We start from the raw sequence: 19852 nt of genomic DNA, 5'->3' as shown, positions 1-19852 counted from the left end.
AAACACTAAGAGTCAAAATATAACACACATCAATCAGATCCTTCAATAGATAGATAAAAGGGCCCAAATCAGTTTATAGAGTTTTGGAACAATGGATCCAGAAAGACATGAAGGAAGAGATCGAGGAGAGATAAGAAGGAGGAGGAGGAAGGGCAAGAAGACAAGCAGTCTCAGATGAAATTCAAGCCACTCTAGTTGCCCATGTCTTTGTCAATGGTATGACTATGAGGGAGGCTGGGCTACGAGTAAGGCCAAATTTGAGTCGCTTTACCGTCGCCTCGAGAACCTTCAGGGAGGTGTGGTGGCAAACAAAATTCTATCACTGAATAAAAGACAAACATTTCCAATAGTCTTTGATGAGGTTTATTTTCTTGCAAGAAAAGGCCAGCTGTCGTACAGTCACACAGAGTGGCTGCAGAGTGTGACAGTGAAGGGAGGGTATCCTTTCTCCTTTATAGTCTTGACTCCCAGAATGTTATCTTTCTAGGCAAATGATGGTATTTCAACCAAATGTGGAACATTCTTAGACGTGTTCATCATATTGTATCCTTGAGTGGAGGCCCTCCTGTCACGTACTCATAGGCGTAATTTGCGGGTGGGACGGGTGGGACATGTCCCCACCACTTTTTGCCAGGGTCGATATTGTCCCCAAGACTTTTTAAAACATCTCGCGGCACGAATGTACCAATTCTATGGTACAGAGCATTAATTTCGTTAAGTGCACTATATACTCTCTGCAGAGCTTTACAGTCCTAATTAGTGCAGTTCCCATAACACACTGAAATACACTGAGTTTGTAGAACATTTTCAGGATTGCTTGCGAGACCCTGAATTTCCTCAGCTGTCGTAGATGGTACATTTGTTGTCTGGCTTTATTCACATGGCTTGTACATGTACAGACCAGGTCAAGTTCTCAGAGATGTTTATTTCAACATATTTGAAGCCTCTCACCCTCTCTACGGGGGTCCTGCCAATCAAGAGTAGGGAGAAGGTTCTCTGCTGATGGTGAATCCATAACAGATTGCATTTAGCTATAGCAGTTTTATTTTCTTTGATGGAGCCCTTATCAAGATCAAGATCGTCTTGTTTTCACACATACTGTATACAGTACGCACAGTACAAGTGCTTTGGAGATTTCAATCTCTGTCTCTCTTTCAGATCGTCGGCCCACTAGAGTTGGAGTGACTTGCTGTAAGGAAGTGTCGAAGGGAAGAATCCCTCCTGAAGTTAAACTGATTGGATACAGGCATCAGAATGCTCTGAGTCCGTGTGTGGATGCTATAGTGTAAGCTCTCTACACACATTTCACAGTTTTAGCGCGCTGGATTCAATTCAGACTGAAAGGTACGGCCCTAAATTAATATGACATCTTAATATGATGCTTATGTATTGATAAAAAACACTTATAACGTGATCATCTTTCCTTCAGGTCTGAAGGAGATTGAGGACTGAGCCAATGGAGGCCTAAAGATGCTGCAAATCTATCTATATATCAATTTATTCAAAGAGAATATATATGTTTATTTAAGCAAAAAAGGTCCCATTAGATACCCCTCTAGCTTATGTGAAAGTTAAAAGAAGTTTCACTTAATTGCTTTGTTTTATCTCCTTTAAATTTTAAATACACTTTTGGGGAAAAATGACACTGCTTAACTTACATCCAGCCTTTTCTCTGTAACAGTTTGGACTGTATTTAATCATATTTAAGCTTAATCATTAAAGAAATATGTGACCCTGGATCACAAAACCAGTCACATGTCGCACGGGTATATTTGTGGCAATAGCCAACAACACATTGTATGGGTCAAAATGATCGATTTTTCTTTTATGCCAAAAATCATTACGATATTAAGTAAAGATCATGTTCCATGAAGATATTTTGTACATTTCCTACTGTATATATATAAAACATTTATTTTTGTAAGTGAATGCAGCACAATCGCGAACATAAATGGTCAACTTTAAAGGCGATTTTCTCAATGTTTATATTTTTTGCACCCTCAGATTCCAGATTTTCAAATAGTTGTATCTCAGCCAAATATTGTCCTATTGTCCTTTTTGTCCCAATTTTTTTTTTTTTTTAAATGACTGGTGACTGGTTTTGTGGTCCAGGTTCACATATAAATACTTCACCCACATCCTCGTGTTATTACAAATCAGAATTACTTTCTCTCTTCTTCTCACTATAATGATACTTTTGCTTCCGAGTCCTTTTTGAGGTTAAAAAAAGAGCCAGTCCCCATTGACTGTAACTGAATGAAAAAAAAGATATCAGCATACTAATATTTTGCAGATTATAAGAGAATTTTCGTGCTTGGGTGAAACATTTCTCTACATAGTATGTAGTATACTAATTAATTGTGTTACAGTAATAGAAATTTCGCCCTCTAGTGGAGAACAGCACCTAATGCACAGAGAAGGTCATGCAATTTATCAGCCAAAAAACTCTCAACCAGTGTTTACTTGGCTTAGCAACTAAACAAATGAAACATGTTATGGGATAGATTCACAAGCAAAGACATAAACAGAAATAAACATGAAGCAAGTAACAACTTTGCATACTGTACGTACACACATCCCCAAACAAGATGTTAAAAAACAAAAAGGGTAATGTTGGGAAGTTATATAGCCTATTAGCTAGGTATATTAATGTAACTATGGGCTGCAAGCATCTATAAAAGACTTCTTAACAACATTACTCACTCTGACAGTTCCATGTGATTGTATCAGATACATTGTACTTTAGGCCTATATTGTAGGCACCTGAATAAAAAACAACATTGTTAAGGTAGGCTATATCCATGTACTGACATGATACTGGCATGGACATGGTGACTAGGCCTATACAATGGTTATGAATGTCATAAAAAAAAAAACATATAATACCATGGTAATTATAGTGTTTTCGTGTACTGTCAGTGTTTTGGTAGGTGGTGAGAAAATGTATTTATCTCGTTCAAGGCGCTGCACGAGCAGGTTTTCTCTTGAACGTAATTCAGATAAAACCTTCATCGCTGACAAACGCGATAAGGTGATTCTGCAGGTTGTCTTAGTTGATTTTAGGTAAATATTTCCAGCAGATGTTAAACGGCGACAGATTCATGCCCTGTTTCACGGATCACCGATTAAAAACGAATATTTCACCAGTTGTATACACTGGAATTCGAATAAAGCGCTTTGTTTTTGCAGTGTAGGCTACATTCCTGCATATTTGATGCAATTTCAAAGAAGTTGAACATATTTTAGTGTCAAGCTCAGAAACCACGCTAATGTTAACATGGGGCATTCGTATGAAGGTAAAAGAGTAGCAAAACTCAAGAGCACCTAGATGTGAATTTGAGAACTTAAGTACAATAAATATTCGTAATTGTACACTGTAAAATCTAACAGTGATTCTAACTAACACTTTTCAGTTAACTTTACTTAATGTCTTAAAGGGGTCATATAATGATACATGCACTTTTACAAGTTGATTGTACTGAAATGTGTGTCGGCAGTGCCTGTACACAACCATCATAAAATGATAAAAATCCATCCAGTGGTTTATTTTTATCTCCTTATATGTTTTCCCCTGTCTCAAATCGAGCCGTCTGACCGTGTGACGTCACACGGTCGGACGCCCCTCCCACGATTGTTGATTGACAGCAGCGTTTCAACACAGACCCGCCCTCGCTCGTGAGAGAGCTGTCATCATAGTCCGCCATTGTTGATACGCTGGAGCAGAATGGCGTCTAAGCGATTGTGGTGTTCTGTTCTTGGGTGTAATAAGGAACACAGCAGTCATTTTGATGTTCCTAAATCCGAACCGCTGAAGACGCAGTGGCTGAGTTTTGTTTTCGAAGGGAATATTCCCCACGATCAACGTCAATGCTTTCATGTTTGCGCGAATCATTTCACTTTTTTTTGTTATTGTGATCATCATAAAGGCCTTAAGCTTTTCAAGTCATTGTGCATAATTGTAACAGTATCTTATGCATTTACAAAAACACCTTTAATTTATGCTTTATTTTATATGCTTTATTTTTTATGTGTGCTTTCTGTCTTTTATGTACTAGAGGCTATGCTGAAATTTATTAGTTTCTTAGTGTTTTTTCATATGTATGTTGAATGTTACACTTTTATACACTTAAATATTGAGCAATCTACAGCCTAATTCTTTTTAATATAAGTTATATATAATTTATATATATAAAAAAAAATTATGTACAATTCATACATTTTATTTCATTTATTTGAGTTTCATGTAAATATTTTTTAATGTATGTTGAATGCTACACTTAATACACATTTACAAACTTAAATATTGAAATTGTACACACGCACTGCAATACACACGCACTGCAAAGACAATGTCAATAGCATCATTTATTTAATCTACTTACAGTTGTCATCAAATAATTTAATTGAAAGTAATGTAACAAAATAATGTGGGCGTGGTCTGTGTGTCGCGAAATTAAAACACATTAAAACTTCCCTTGAAGGCTTCTGATTAGTTGTGATATCTAAATAGTAGCAAATACAGGAGTCAGGACATGATTGCTGACATATTGTGAGGGTAAAATAATTCTTCCTCGGGAATCTATCTGGACAGACAAGGATAGGATTTATCAGTCAAGTTTTACTGGGCTCGGTTTTGTAAACGGCGCTCCCCCAGGAGATGGCGCACTAGGATTGGTTGATCGACTACGAGGTTATGGCGAACGTCACATGAACAAACAGGAAAAGTTCGAAGTCTCATTGCATCCGCTTGTCTGATAAAGTACGACCTGATCGCTATGGACTTTTAAGGTAATCAGCTAACCTAGCTAGTTATTTTTACTGATGGTGTTTAATTTGATTTAGATATCTAAATGTTAGTGATAAGGAGAAAAATAAAAACCTTTCAGATATCAGACCTTGGTTATTCTCATCAAACTAACGGTCCCAACAGTATAGGGTTGCACCAGCCATTCACAATTTCTTACTTAAGTTAAAGTCCACACTAGAAACTTAGTAACTATTAGCTAATTTGTGACCAGCTCAGTCCTTTTTTTTTATTCAACTTTCAGAAAAACATACAATGACATTTAACATCAAACAGAAGCCAAAACTGAAATTGGGGGACACATATCGTACAGAGTAAAACATTAAATTTATTAAGTCTTATAGACTCATCTATTTTGATTTTAAGAATGTATCAAAAACCATCATAGATAGGCTACTTGCTTCCAAAAATAACATTGTGGTGAGATGTTTTCTTTAAAACTAGATCTGTACTTTATTTGGTTATTAAAGGAATAGCCTTGTTCACTTAAAACTGAAAATTCTGTCATCATTTACTCGCCCTCAAGTTGTTTCAAACATGTATGAATTTATTTCTTCTGCTGAACACAAAAGAAGATATTTTGAAGAATGTCAGTTGATGGACCCCATTTACTTCCATAGTATTTTTTCCTTTATTTTTTACTGACATTCTTCAAAATATCTTCCTTTGTGTTCAGCAGAAGAAAGAAATTCATACAGGTTTGTAACAACTTGAGGGCGAGTAATTGATGACAGAATTTTCATTTTAAGTGAACTATTTCTCTAATGCAGAACGCAGTTAGTGTCGTAAGCTTTACACTTGTGGTGTTCCTGTCAAATCTGACCACCGGTCTAAAAAAATTACTTATAAATTTCTCATTATTTTATATTATCACCAAATATTGGATTCAATATTTTTGTCAACTTGTTTTCTTTCAATTAGGACATGTTTTTTTTTTTTTTTTTTTTTTAGATCTGTTTGATCGTAGACCTCTTTATCTGAGCTTATGCACCTAATCTTTTGACCAAAAAAACATTATTTTTGTGTAATTTTAGCAATATTGCATAAAATGTAAAATTATTCTGTACACTCACTATATCACACTAGTGTGCTTTAATGTTTATCTAGGAAGTTTGTTTTGAAATGCTTTTATTTTGTTAAAAATGGAACAAAATCACACTTGTGGTGCTCCCGGTCAAAATGAACAGCCTACAAAAAGTACCTTTTGAATCTGAATTATGCTATATTATAACCAAATATTAATTGGATTCAATCTTTTTGTCAGCTTGTTTTCTTTAAATTAGTTTTAAAAAGGTTTTGTGTTTATTTTTTAAACTGACTGATTGTAGGCCTCATTAATCTGAGCTTATATTGGTCAAAAATGGCCATCCATTGAAAATGAATGGTGAGATTGACAATAGATCAGACAATATTATGTTTTCAAACATTTAGTGTTCAGGAGCATCATGTTCATGTTCACATAATTGCATGTGTGCTTGCAAAGATAAAGGCCTCGGACCTGTGCATGCATGGATATGCACACTCACACTACCGTGCACATGCACACACACACACACATTCATGTAAACAAACAAACAAACTATTTTGAGTATTACAGGCTTTCTTTCTCAGATGTCTTTATCTTTAACTTTATCGTCAGATCAATGAAGCTCAGATCAATCAGTTTCAAAAACAAATATGAAACCTGTTCTAATGGAAACAAAACAAGTTGACAAAAAGATTGAATCCAATATTTGGTGATATAGCATGAAGGGGGTGGATTGGAATCCACTGCTGCTTCAGTGTATATGTAATGAGTGATTATAATCAAGGTATTAATCAATATTTTTCCTTCTAAATATCAAATGATGTGAATGACTTTTCTGGAGATTTTACTTTGTTATAGAAGTTACCAGTGTGTTCACTGAAATGTTCTTTTCATATATTCTTTAATGTCAGTATTTGATATCTGAATGCAGTAACAGTGCTTGCTTATTTAGCCCGGCTTCCAGAAATGAAATACGGACATGTTTTGTGTTTGAGAAAGGTCTTCAACGTGTTAAAACAAATAGGGGTCAATGAAGTCTATAGTTTGAGGGACCATTTCTCAGTTAAAGCCTTACTTTCCATTTAGACTAAAGTTTCCTATCCTTGAGAGAAAGAACTTGTTATCTTGATGTTTTGAGACGAGACTCCTGTTTATAGTTAGAGCCTGGCCAAATCCAACCTTGGAACCGTGTCGGTGTGTGTGTGTTAGTCTTCTTGGTTACAGGTTAAGGAACCACTGGCATTATTGGAGATTGACTGAGTTGTTGTTCTGGACATGCTGGTGCCCAGCAACCCAAATCTGCGACTTGGAAGGTCATGACATGCCTAACTTCAGGGTCCGAGTGTCAGCTGCATAATCTATGGAGATATGCTTCAGTCTATATGTATATGTGTGGAAAATTACTATTTTTATCAATTTCTTAGCCAATGAGAAACTGCAACCTGAAGCAAGGACATAGCTTAGACCTTGGTGTAGGGTATAACTGCTGTGATCTTTGTAACTGTAAGCGGGGCAGCAAACTCCTGTGTGAGTCTTGAAGCTGAACTTCTGGTGATGAAACTGCAAACTATCTTCAGTAAAACTTTTCTTCAATTTTTTTATAATTCTGACTCCGGTGTATCGTTCTTGTGCAGTCACTCAAAATAGTGTCGTACCAAGAAATAATCAAGAGCACACACGTTTGCGTCTAGCTTCAGTCTTTACTGGATATCAACTGCCTCTCATACCAAGAGCTAATAACCAATCAACATTCAGTATGCAAATCATCACACGTGAATCGATAACATTACATCCGGGTCTTCTTTCAAACATCTGGGGCCCGTTCTTCGTACGTCGCTAACTCAGTTAGCTGGATTTGATTGTTGACGATTTGGCATGATCTTGGATTGTTTGGTTCTTCGAAGCTCATCCTGGACTTGCTGTCATAGCAACAGGTGCGCAAGCTTAAACCTGCTCGGGAGCAGGCTTATTTCATGTAAACAGGATTAGATCCCGGCTTCATAAGCGGAGCTGATACGGGAAGCGCGGTAGTGCACTTTCTGAGAGATATATTTTTTTCTCGTGACTCGTGAGATTGTCGTTTACATTATTAATTTGTTGGAAACGCACATTTATTTTCGACTTGTCGGAGTCGGGCTTTAACTAGGCTACAGCACAAACTGTACCCTAAGATTATTTGCGAGTGGCTCTTTCCTTTACACTATTGGAGATGTGGAGAACTTTATGGAAAGTGCTGTCTGTCGTGTCATTCGGAGTTTACCTGGCGATTTAGGTTTAAAAAACAGTTTTAGGTTTTTTTTTTGTGGCATTTCCAAGCCACTTAAGATCCAATGTTGTAAAGCAGTTTTTTTCAAGCAGTTTTATTTTTTTTATTTTTTTTTAAGGCTATCATAATTTTTTATGAAGATCATGCAATCATGACCATGCTGATTACAGTATATATGTCACTCAGGCTTATAGGCTAGACCATAGACTGCCATCAAGGCCTCAATGAAGGGGATTATGTGAACAGAAAGGGGGTTCACAATGTAAATGTGCAGCCCAGTTACTATTGTGATTCTTAATATTCCAGATTAATAATATATCAAATAATAAAAAGGCAGTTGACAAATCTTCCATATCACAAATGTGAAAGCAAAATGGCCAGGATCTGTGCATGACTTAAGAATTTTCAGAGATTCACATTTATGCACATTATTTGAAAGTGGTAAGGAAAGTTCCACAATTAAATATCAAGCTCACTGTATTACATACACTTATGCTGATCCTAACAGAACTGCATTTCTTCATAGGTGATTATGACATGTTCCTGCAGACAGGTGTTTTATGACCCCATTCCCTGACCCAAACCAGTTACAATGCAGCTCTAGCTCATTGCACAAGGGCACACAATGAAATGAACTTTGGCTAACTAAAGGGAAGATTTCAGTGTCTGCAAAGTCTGAGGGTTGCACACCTGACAGGGCCTGTGGCATTGTTGCATGTGCCATATTACAACATTGCCAAAAAAAAAAAAAAAACACTTTTCATTAAATGTTTAATAAAAGACAAATATGCTTAGTTCCTTGAGTTTTATTTCAATTGTTCTTTGTAAAGAAAAGCCAGTGGTCAAGTGCCTGCAACAAGAGATATTAGACACATGCCTCATGCAACAAATAAAAAGGAAAAGTTGGCTATACACTGCCCACCTGTAGGCCTGTGTCTCCTCTGTCTGTGCAGACTCTTCTGTAGGCCTTTCTGTAGATGTGGAATCCTGCAACTTATATTGCAGCCATAAAGCATACAAGTATAAATTAAGTAAAGTTATTTATGCACTTGCAGGTAGGTTAGTTCCTCCATATGACAGTTATCTGAGAGGGTTTATTCACTGTCCAGTGCAATGGAAACAAATGGACATTACAAAGTCTTATACTTTCTTTCTTTTGGAAAGTTAGAAAATGTCCACTTACTGCACATATTTCAGCCACTTTCTTTGGAACAGATATGGTGTATTATGTAAAATTGCACAAAAGAGGAAAACACATTGTCATTACAATGAACTACACTTGGGAAACGTGATCAATAACTCATGGCAAAATATTTTTACATTAACATAAGTTTATCTGTTTTCACTTTCACAAGTCAAAGCAATTCATCATTACTCAAGATTTAACAGTTGAAATGACTATATGGCCTTAATTTAATGCAGCAAAAATTATTTTACAGTGTAGGCTACTAAGATCTTTTCTTTCTTTTTTTCTCAGCCTTTTTCTTGGTTGCTTTTATAAACAGACAACCATTTATTTAACAGTGCCTTTTATAGAAGAGAACAGACTATAATATAAATAAAAATTACCATTATGTAGAATATTTTTGTTCTTCACTTTTATTTGTTCCCATGTTCTAGTGTGGTGACTCTGACATTACAATGAACAAAGTAATTATGCAATTATTAAAATACAAATAAGGCTAATAAGTGATAAAAACAAATAACATGGCCACTTCTAACGGATTTAAATTGTCTGCTACTTTTTGCCAGCCCTCTTTCCTGGCTTTAGCAGACTTTGAGGTGTTCCCTGGCGTTTTGATTAAACATTAAAATTCCGAATAAACTTCGACTATTAGTTCTTGCTCTGCTGAGGAGAAAAACTGTGCGCGCTCTTTGGCCACGCTGAGCAGCCAATAGCAGCGTTGCTGATCAATGTTTCTATATCGATACATATCCCCTTTTAAACCAGCGCATGAACGCGCAGTTATCTCAGATAACTCAATCCAGCGATACTAATCATAAACAGCAGGTGTGTTCGAAGAACCCAATTAGCCGGATCATGATTAGCACGATGATATCATCTTGGATGTGTCATTTGATCTCGGATGTAATAAGCAACGTACGAAGAACGAGCCCCTGGTCCTTGGGTCCTAAACTGTTAACCCCTAACTAAGGATGGCTGACGCGAAACAGTCGTTCCGAAGCTTTGCGAGATCCCGAAGCGCAGATGTGTCGAAACGTTGGGTGCTTCTCATTTCTTATTTGTGCATCCTCGTTTCCTTTCCTTGTTTCCTTTCCTCGCGTCTCAGCTCCGCCCCCTGTAGGATGCGAGGGAAGGCTGCAAGGAAAAGACGCGAGGACGGAGGAATCGAATGTAACTTTTTTTATACATTGGAATACTTGATCACTCAAGCGTCACTTCATTGCGTCATCAGCAGCGCTCAAATGATCTGCCCTTATGTTGTTGAAGTTTGTTTATTTAAGAAATTCATAATAAATAATAATAAAGCAAGATACCCTGTTGAAATATGTGAGATTGCAAATATATAAACTGCAAAGGTAAAGTATAAAATTGTGACCGATGTGAAGGGGGAGGAGAATTTAGACGTGCGTCACGTTTAAGTCGATAAAACTTTTCCGCATAGGATACACCTGTGTATCCTCGCTCATGACTCCTCGGGAAGCCTCCTAACTCCTCGATCCTCGACTCCTCGCGGTGCAATTAGAGAATTGAGATATCCTTCAAGATGGCTGAGCTCGATCGGTTTCCGGGTCATAGGATGGAGGACGGAGGAGAGAGGAGACGAGGAGGGATATTGAGAAGCACCTACTGATCCGATGCGTGATTCGAAACACCCATGTCACGTGACTATGACCAAACGAAGCCTCGAAGTGTTTCACTAAGTGTTTCATCAGGTGTGGTCCGCCGAATCAGCGTTTGATTGGAACGGTCGGGAACAGACCACACAATCGCACATCTGTATAAAAGTGAAATAAACACATTTTGACCTCGTGGGTTTTTGTGAGAGGAGTTTGACTTTGAGATTGCGGATTTTTGGTGATATAGTGACATAGTGCGATTTGATTAGTTATAGGCTATTTCTTACATTTAAATTTACACAACACATTGACTGATAGGCTAGAGACAGACAGAGTATACATATAGTGACACATTAATAGATACATAGATATAAATATATATAGACAGCTAGATTAATAGATAGATACATATATAGATAGATTACAGATACATATATAAATACATATATTATAGATAGATAGATACATAGATTATAGATACATATCTAGATACATAGATAGATTCATATAGATAGATAGATAGATAGATAGATAAAATGGAGGCTCCCCAGAAGAGATGCCGTACATCTGTGGTGTGGGAGCATTTCCATTTAGAAACCCCAAATAAAGTGAGATGTGTGTATTGTGATCGGTATCTAGCCTACTGCAACAATACATCATCCATGATGCGCCATTTGAGGAGCACTCATCCTGCCATTTTGCAGGGTGCAGACAGAGGATGGCATTCCCCCTGTACCTAGGCCTGCTACTGACACTGTTGGGCCATCTATGCAAGGTATGCATTGTTTGAAATATAATTATAATTGAAATATAATTACAACCTTTTGGGACACTGTTTATAAAGTCCATAGCCCAATGCCCTACAACCTAATGTCCCAATCACAACTGCCAATCATGTTAAAAATAGCTTCAGTGTGAATATAATATAATATAATATAATATAATATAATATAATATAATATAATATTGTGTGAATATACATTTTATAGGTCTACATATGAGTACCCAATATACTGCCAGTGACGGAAATGCTGCCAAAGCCCAGGAAGCTGAAAAGCACATCACACTGGAGTGTGCTTCGCTGATGTGTTCAAACACAAATCCTGGTGAGCAGTTTCAGTCTGTGTTATGTTATGTAATCTGAATCATGTAATATATACTTCATATATGCCGTCAGTTTAGGATTTGTTACTAATTGCTGTTTTCATTTTTATTCAGAGCCAGAAATGTCAACATCAGACCCATCATCATCATCATCATCATCACCATCAACATCAACACCAGTAGAAACACAGGACAGTTTATGGGAACTTTTTGATACTCGCATCCATCAAACCAAGATGATACACAATGCTACAGCTGATGCCACAGTGGAAGTGAAAAAATACATCAACGATGCGTATTTGCCCAGAACTCATGATCCACTAATTTACTGGAAAGAGAGAGCAGTAATCTTTCCTCATTTGTATGTCCTTGCTAAAAAATATCTTTGTATGCCAGCAACAAGTGTCCCTTGTGAGAGGATTTTTTCAAAGGCTGGAGAAATTATCTGTAAAAAAAGAAGTAGGCTAAGTCCTTCCACAGCAGAGAAATTAATATTTTTGAATAAAAACCTCTAAAAAAGTGAGACATTGTGGCTTGATTTCTTTTATTAATATTCATTTTTTCATAACCAAAATAACATTATGCACAGTGAGGAGCCTATAGGTTACAAGCTTCACATATTAGAAAATTATAATAATAAAAAAACAACACATTTTTTTAATGGCTCGTCAAGGTTGTTTCAGATCAACACCTGCAAGTGACCACTAGGTGTCACCGTTGAGACGGGTGTCGGATTGATTCGAAGCCTCGAAACAATATGGCACATTTGGTTCAACTGTTTGGCCTCGATCTGGCCATCACTACCCCTAACAAGCATAACAAGTGATTTACAAGCAATTTTTTATTGCAAGGCGGTCATTTTGACTGGGAACTCCACAAGTGTGACTTTGTTCCATTTTGTACAAAATAAAAGCATTTCAAAACAAACTTCCTGGGTAGCCCTCAAACCGTATTCACTTTATAGCCCTTAATTCTGTAATTGTGGACAAATGTGGGCACAGAGGACTCAGATGTGACCCTATTTTTTATTTATTATAAATGTTATATCACTGTCTTCGATAAAATTTTGTCTATCCATTTATGGTGTGTTTTTTTATTTTGGGGGTATTTTTGAATTTATTTACTTAAAAAAGTACCATATTTTCTATGTAAATTATGCTTATTTTTTTGAGTGTGAGTTTTTGGCATGATGAGAATATTGTACAGGATCAGCCCTTCATTTGTGTGTATGTGTATGCATTGTATTGGATCTATTGATTTATTTTTACAAAAAAACAAGAAGAATGCTCTAAATTACAGTTTTTGCTCTAAATTACATTACTTTCACTTTCACTGTCACTGTCACTTTCACTTTCACTTTTTCCCATTCATTTCTATGGGTGCCCATTTTTGACCCAAATACAAGATTAAGGATTTTTTTTTTTCACCCACTTAACATTGTAGAATTGAGTCAAAAAAAATTGTGTGTGTTCAGGAGGCAAACTTAGGAAAAGTGGCCAAGTCTTGTACCGCTCAGATCAAGGGAAGTATTTTTTAAAAATAAATCAAAATTATTTTGCCCACATTTGTCCAGAATACGGTTTTAGGGTTAAATATTAAAGCACACTAGTGTGATATTCCCCATATTTTGTTGAATATTGACGAATTTATCCTCAAATCAGGCTGAGCTCAGATCAATGAGGCCTGGCCTATGATCAATCAGTTCCAAAAAGAAATACAAAACCTGTGCCAATTGACAGACAACAAGTTGGTTAAAAGATTGAATGCAATATTTGGTGATAAATAAGCATAACAAACGATTTACAAGCAATTTTTAAAAGGCCATTTTTGACAGAGTACACAAAAGGTGTTACAGGGTTTTCAACAAAGCACAAGAGTTAAGCTCTGCTTTATTGATTATTTAAGGTGAACTAGTGAGAGTCTTGAATATATTCTCTCAGACACAAGCAGTGAAAGTTGAAGATCGACTGAGACAATGGAGACACAAAGGATCCTCATGAGGAGTTTGGCTGTTGTGGTTTTTACATCTGTGATCTGGACTATAACAGGTAAAGTGCTTGAAACTGTTTATATATTATTATATTTGATGGAACGGTGCAGAATATTGAGGTTTAACTTGTTCTTCAATCTCAGCAGGTGATAATCAGAAAGAGATCAACTGCTGTAAAGTCGTCTCCAAAACAAAGTTGACTGAATCCTATCATCAGTTTCAGGAAGCTAAACAAAAGTATTCGATGTGTGAAGGCCGTCGTGTAAGAATCCCAGTTCTTCTCTAAAGAAAACATGTCATGATTAGAGATCAACAGCATCTGATGCTAGATTTCTGTTTTAACTTTTTCATTCTCTTTAACAGCTTTAAGACTGAACGAGGAGAGTTCTGTTTTGATTGGAGGCAACAATGGGTGAGGGAGGAAGCTAAGAAGCTTTTGTAAGTTAAACCCAACAAGTGTGGTGAAACATACCTGAATTTGAAACAACATAATCTTATAAAGTGTTGCATATTTAGCATAGTATTCTTGTTTTCACATTGTTTTTTTGTTTTGTTTTACAGCAGAGCTCAAAGAAACAAAGCCTGACTTCCACGCCACCACCAGCATCATCTATCAGTAAACTCACTCCTGTGTGAGGATCTTCCCAATCAACTGACAGATCATGAATCATGAATGTCTAAAAGCAAACTCATAATGAGAACACATCTTGAAGTAGTTATGAGTTTTAAAATATTATATATTATTATATTAAAATATTTCTAAAGTTTAAAACCTTTTGGTGTTCTTCGGGGTCTTTTTAACCCGCAAATGACTTTTGCTGAATTTTTTTAAAATGTTCTCTTTGTCCAAATGGCATGAAACTTTGTACGGCTCTCAACCCTTTCTAGATCTACAAAAAAATTATTGTAATGATATGAAAAAATAGTCACACTCGTGGTCATAGAAAATGGACAAAATTCATCATCAAAATCAGACACAACACAGAACACACACAGACAGAAATGAAGTGGCACACTTCTAACAGTGCTAAAAACATTCACAATGCAAAATTATCATGCTCACACGCACACACACACACACACACACACACACAGAGGAATACATTTGTGAGACTATAAAAACTGCTCTCTTATAATTTGTCACATAAAATAGTCCAAAATGCTGAACCACCACAAAAATAAATTTGGTGACACTGACACATCAACAATGTGAACACTCACACACACACACACACACACAGATACACAGAGAGGGAGAGAGAAAGAGACAAAAGTTACTGCTTTATTTGCTCATTTGTTATGCTGTTCAGTTCATTGCATTTTGATGACCATGTCATGTATTTGTACTCAATATATAATATAACTGTTCATATCTGTTCTGTTACAGTTAGTAACTGAAGTGTAGATTACATTTGTACAATGAAAAAAATAAGTGTTTCAGTTAGTCAAATAGCAAATAGTGGAGCTCTATATTGCCATCTAGTGGTTAAAATAATATTTTTTTACTTTTAAAACTACAATTTCCAAAATATGGGCAAAAATGTTACACTAAGCCATGTAAAATTATCCATGTTATCCCCATAAATGAAATTTAGAAATTTGGGTCTTTTATAAAGTAAATTTTACATAAAAAGCTGTTTTTGTATAAAAACCTATTTAAAAAAACAAAACAAAAATTTAATTGATTTATAAATAAATCCTCCAAAAACTGCACAAATATGGAGTAAAAACATTAATAATCAGAGTAAAATTACATTTGTAAAAAAAAAACTATATTCTGTTACAAAATTACATGTTGTTGCCTAGGGTCTCTGGAGACCCCAAAGATCACTAGTGTCACCCCAAATGAAGAATATCAGAGGGTATTTAAAGTGACGGTTAGTAAATTAGGTGTATTTAAATTGAATATTTAAAATATATGTTGTCAAATACATGATGTAGTTTGACAGTAACAGTTCTTAATTTATACATTTTATTCAAAAACTGAATTATAGTGAAACTGTTTTAGAACAAATGTGTTTAAATACAATATTAGCTTATATATTATATTTCACATTGAAATATATTTCGCTCAATGTACTGGTGATGAACTGTGTTAAGAAGGATGACGCAAGTCTGAGTGAAATTAAGACTGATTTGTATGAAAACAAACCTAGACATTTTTGTCAGTTGATTATGCAAATGAACGAGTGCAATCTGAAACTACAAATAAACTATGATCAGCAACAACTGGTTTTGCTTGTGGTTGATGTTTCTGAATGTGTGCAAGAGGTCTCTGTCAGAAACGATGACACCTTTTCTCTTTAGCATCTTTATTTATCATTGGATTTGTATTTTTATAAGAGCCTTTGGTGCTGATTATTATGGATCTATAGCCTGACGTCGTCATACTCAGATTCTAGTCAGAATACTTCCCGACCTCAAATGTTGTGGGCAGAGCTCACAGTTCGGCTGGCATCCAGGCTAATGCATCTACTGATTTTAATGACATGTTTTTACATTTATACTCAGATCCATTTAATTCACACCAACCTGCTTTCATAATCAAGAGGCATAGTCTGCCCAAAAATGAAAATTCTGTCATCATTTACTCATCCTCATGTTGTTGACTTTCTTTCTTCTGTGGAAGACAAAAGAAGATATTTTAAAGACAGAAGTAAAACAGTTTCTGTTCCTGTTGACTTCCAGTGAATGTCATTGATTGAACACAATCTCTCAAAATTGATTTAACCTGTTTCAAATGATGCCCAAAGACAAGAAGCAGCACACTGATCACGTTTACTCCTTTGATTTTTGTCCCTTTCAGTATTGTAGGCTGTATACTGTACAATGAAATTGTATGGCCCTGAACATTGTGCTTTCCATTTGTTAACAGTACTGACTGCTCAATATTTTGACAGGTTGCAGGTTCATATCAACAAAGAACAAGAATTACAGTATCACAGAGACAAAGGACAAGTTTGTGAGATGCAGGGTACAGTACTGTAAAATAGGGGTACAAGGAGGAGGAAGAACAAAAAAAAAAAAAAATCGCAAAGAGCAAAGCAGAGTAGTCTGATCAGTTTTGAGCTACTATGATAGAACATGTTTTCGTTCATCAAAAGACAATGACGGAAAAATATGAAATTTGTTTTGAGATTAAAAATTTACTTCTCCCTGAGAACTGTTTTTTTTTTTTTTTTTTTTTTTTACTTTTCTTTTTATTTCCTTTTATCAAGTGCAGTCATACAGTAACAAATTAACTTTTTGATGGTACAGTAAGGTGTCACGGCACGGGTAAGTCTACAAACAGAATAGCAGTCCGTAGATATCTTTCGAGAACTATATGTTTTGAACAATGTGTTTTCTATTTTTTGGTGTATTGACTGCTAGCCTGGGAAAACCCAGACAACTTCCGGCAAATTCAGATTTGCTCGAGAAGTAAGCCGTTTCTCAATACCAAGTACGCAAAGTTCGGACTTGAGTCCTTGGTAGTTCGGACTTGACAAGTTCGACTCAGGAGAACGAACTCCCGAGGACGGGAGGACGCAAGTCCGATAATTCTGAAATGGAACAGCGGCGTACTTGATAGCGTCACTCAGCTCGCTCTGGCAACTCCGGTTATCTCTTTATGTATATCTAGGCTACAAATAAAACAAAATATGTTATAAACCACCACTCTGCCTCTTTTCATTTTCATTTAAAAAAATCTTAAACATAATGGCCACACAAATGTGGTTCAGGCAACGCAATTGATTATCTTCACTGCATATTTATAACAACACGAAATATAAAGCACAACCCTGACTCTTTTTGTTTTCATTTTAAAAATATGATCAATAAAAAACATTATAATATTGATCATTAAAACTAAAATTTAGCAAAATTGAAGTGGTTGTGTCATTTTATTTTATTATATATGTACATACAGTGAAGAGAATGTAGGCAACATGTATAATAAAATGTTTTATGTTTTAAATATATAAAATAAAATGACAACCTTTTTTGTTAAATGTCAGTTTTAATGATCAATAATAGCCATTATAAAAGTATAAGTAGCCTAAAAGGTATAAGAAGCTATACAATAATAAAGCAAATGATTCAGTCAAACATAAGTCAGCTCTCTAGGCTACAACGTTAAAGTTAAATAGACTAAATAAAGCTATGAAACTTCACTTTGCCCTCAGCTTAACGTTTTGCCAGGGAACAAATTATAGATTAATGAGACAAATAAAGGAAATAAATAAATCGCCCGTTAGATATACACAAGACGATTTGAGTCATGTTAAACCACTAGACTAGAGACATCCGAGCCAGCGGCAGTCAGCAGCACTAACCGAGGAAAGGCTGTTCTCGGCGGGGTAAATTACATGAGCGCCGAGCGTCCGATTGCCTGGATCTCACAACTCCGAAAACGTCAGATCAAATTTTCAAATAGGAGCTATCTTTATAAATAAACCAAAGATTTGAGCTTTAAACAACTACATTCTTGCCTGAAATACTCTTAAAACTACATTTCGTGACACAATTACAGCAGTATTTTTAAATTACGCGGGGTTTCTCCTCTGCTATTGACGGACGCTTGCTGGTTGGTGTGAGATGCATTCTGGGATACCTGGCTGTCTCAAGTCCGCACAAGTCACCTCTCGATGCATCCTCGGTAAAAGGGGTGGATCAAGAACACATCCGGGGATTTGAACTGGACTTGGCTAGATGTGAACTTTGAATTGGAACAGTACTTGGGCAGCGACTGATGATGTTTCACAAGTCCACAAGAACACAAGTACAGACAAGAACGCATATTGAGAAACGGTGGTAGTCTGGCAAAGAGCTCATTCAAGCCCATTTCCATGCCGTCGAAATCGCGGCACCAATCAGAAACGTTGAGGCGGGCTTTACACAATGACGATCGCTCTGATTGGTTTTAGGTCTATCCAATTGCGCCCAGAGGCATTTGAGCATTGTCTGTTAAACTTTTAAATGCATTATATTCAAATTGCAAACACATGAGGACAGTCTCCATAAAAGACCCACTGGCAGATGAACGTGCTACTACATTTCTCTCCGAAACGGTAGGAAATTAAATTAGATTTAATAGAGGATTTTTTAACTGTGACACGATGATTGACAGGGCAGTTTAAGTGACAGAATGCACGCGACAGATCCGTCCGAAAAATATGACGAAGTAGTATGTCCTAAAGCTTGCCTACTTTTTTGCTACACATTCAAAAGTAAATACCTTTTCTTCACAAAAAGAGTAGGCTACATACTTTTATGGCGTAGTGTAACTTAGGCAAATTGGGACGCAGCATATCGCTTTACACGATGACGATCGCTCTGATTGGATTTAGGTCTATCCAACTGCGCCCAGAGGCATTTGAGCGACGTCCGTTGGTGACGCCCCTTTGGAAATGATTTGTCTATGGAGCTTTGCCAGACCATAACTCAGTTACTACTGAGAATGGTCTGGTTTTAACCAGGCTAATTGACTGCTTGATAGTGTATATCATTTTGATCACTTTGTTTATGATTTGAGAGCAGTGTTTGATTTTGAACACAGGTAAAACTGTTTTGAGGTCGAAAGTTTTATTTTGCAAGAGGAGTCAGAGGTTTTGTAAATAGTGCTTGAAGATGAGGTTTTGTGTTTAATGTTTTCAGAAAAAGGAGCAAGGTTTCAGAAATTGTGTTTTAGCAATTGAGAAAAACTGTAAGTGTCAGTTTGCACATAGCACTTTGCCTTGTTAGAGCCATGCAACATGTGTTTTGCACATTCTCTCTTTTTTGGACATCATATATTGCTGTATAATATTACTGTTGTCAGTTTTATTATATACTGTTTTTGCACTGCTCAGGTTTACTTTATATGTTATGTTATGCAGT

General features: G+C 36.2%; 2 long non-coding RNA genes across 3 annotated transcripts; both read left to right on the top strand.

The window, feature by feature from the left end:
* The first annotated feature begins 4489 nt into the window (after window positions 1–4489).
* Window positions 4490–16222, top strand: LOC311075420. 2 transcript variants are annotated; one of them, XR_014604489.1, is made up of 4 exons: window positions 4490–4788; window positions 13944–14255; window positions 14357–14431; window positions 14555–16222. It is a non-coding gene; the product is annotated as an uncharacterized lncRNA (long non-coding RNA). The 2 variants fall into 2 exon arrangements; XR_014604490.1 differs by having other exon boundaries at window positions 13909–14255.
* On the top strand, window positions 7542–12845 carry LOC311075422. Its single transcript, XR_014604492.1, has 4 exons — window positions 7542–7765; window positions 11604–11674; window positions 11889–12005; window positions 12118–12845. It is a non-coding gene; the product is annotated as an uncharacterized lncRNA (long non-coding RNA).
* Window positions 16223–19852: the final 3630 nt, after the last annotated feature.

Source organism: Abramis brama (genome assembly GCF_963993115.1).
Source record: "Abramis brama genome assembly, chromosome: 24".
NCBI lineage: Eukaryota > Metazoa > Chordata > Actinopteri > Cypriniformes > Leuciscidae > Abramis > Abramis brama.
This window is presented reverse-complemented; position numbering and strand designations above follow the sequence as displayed.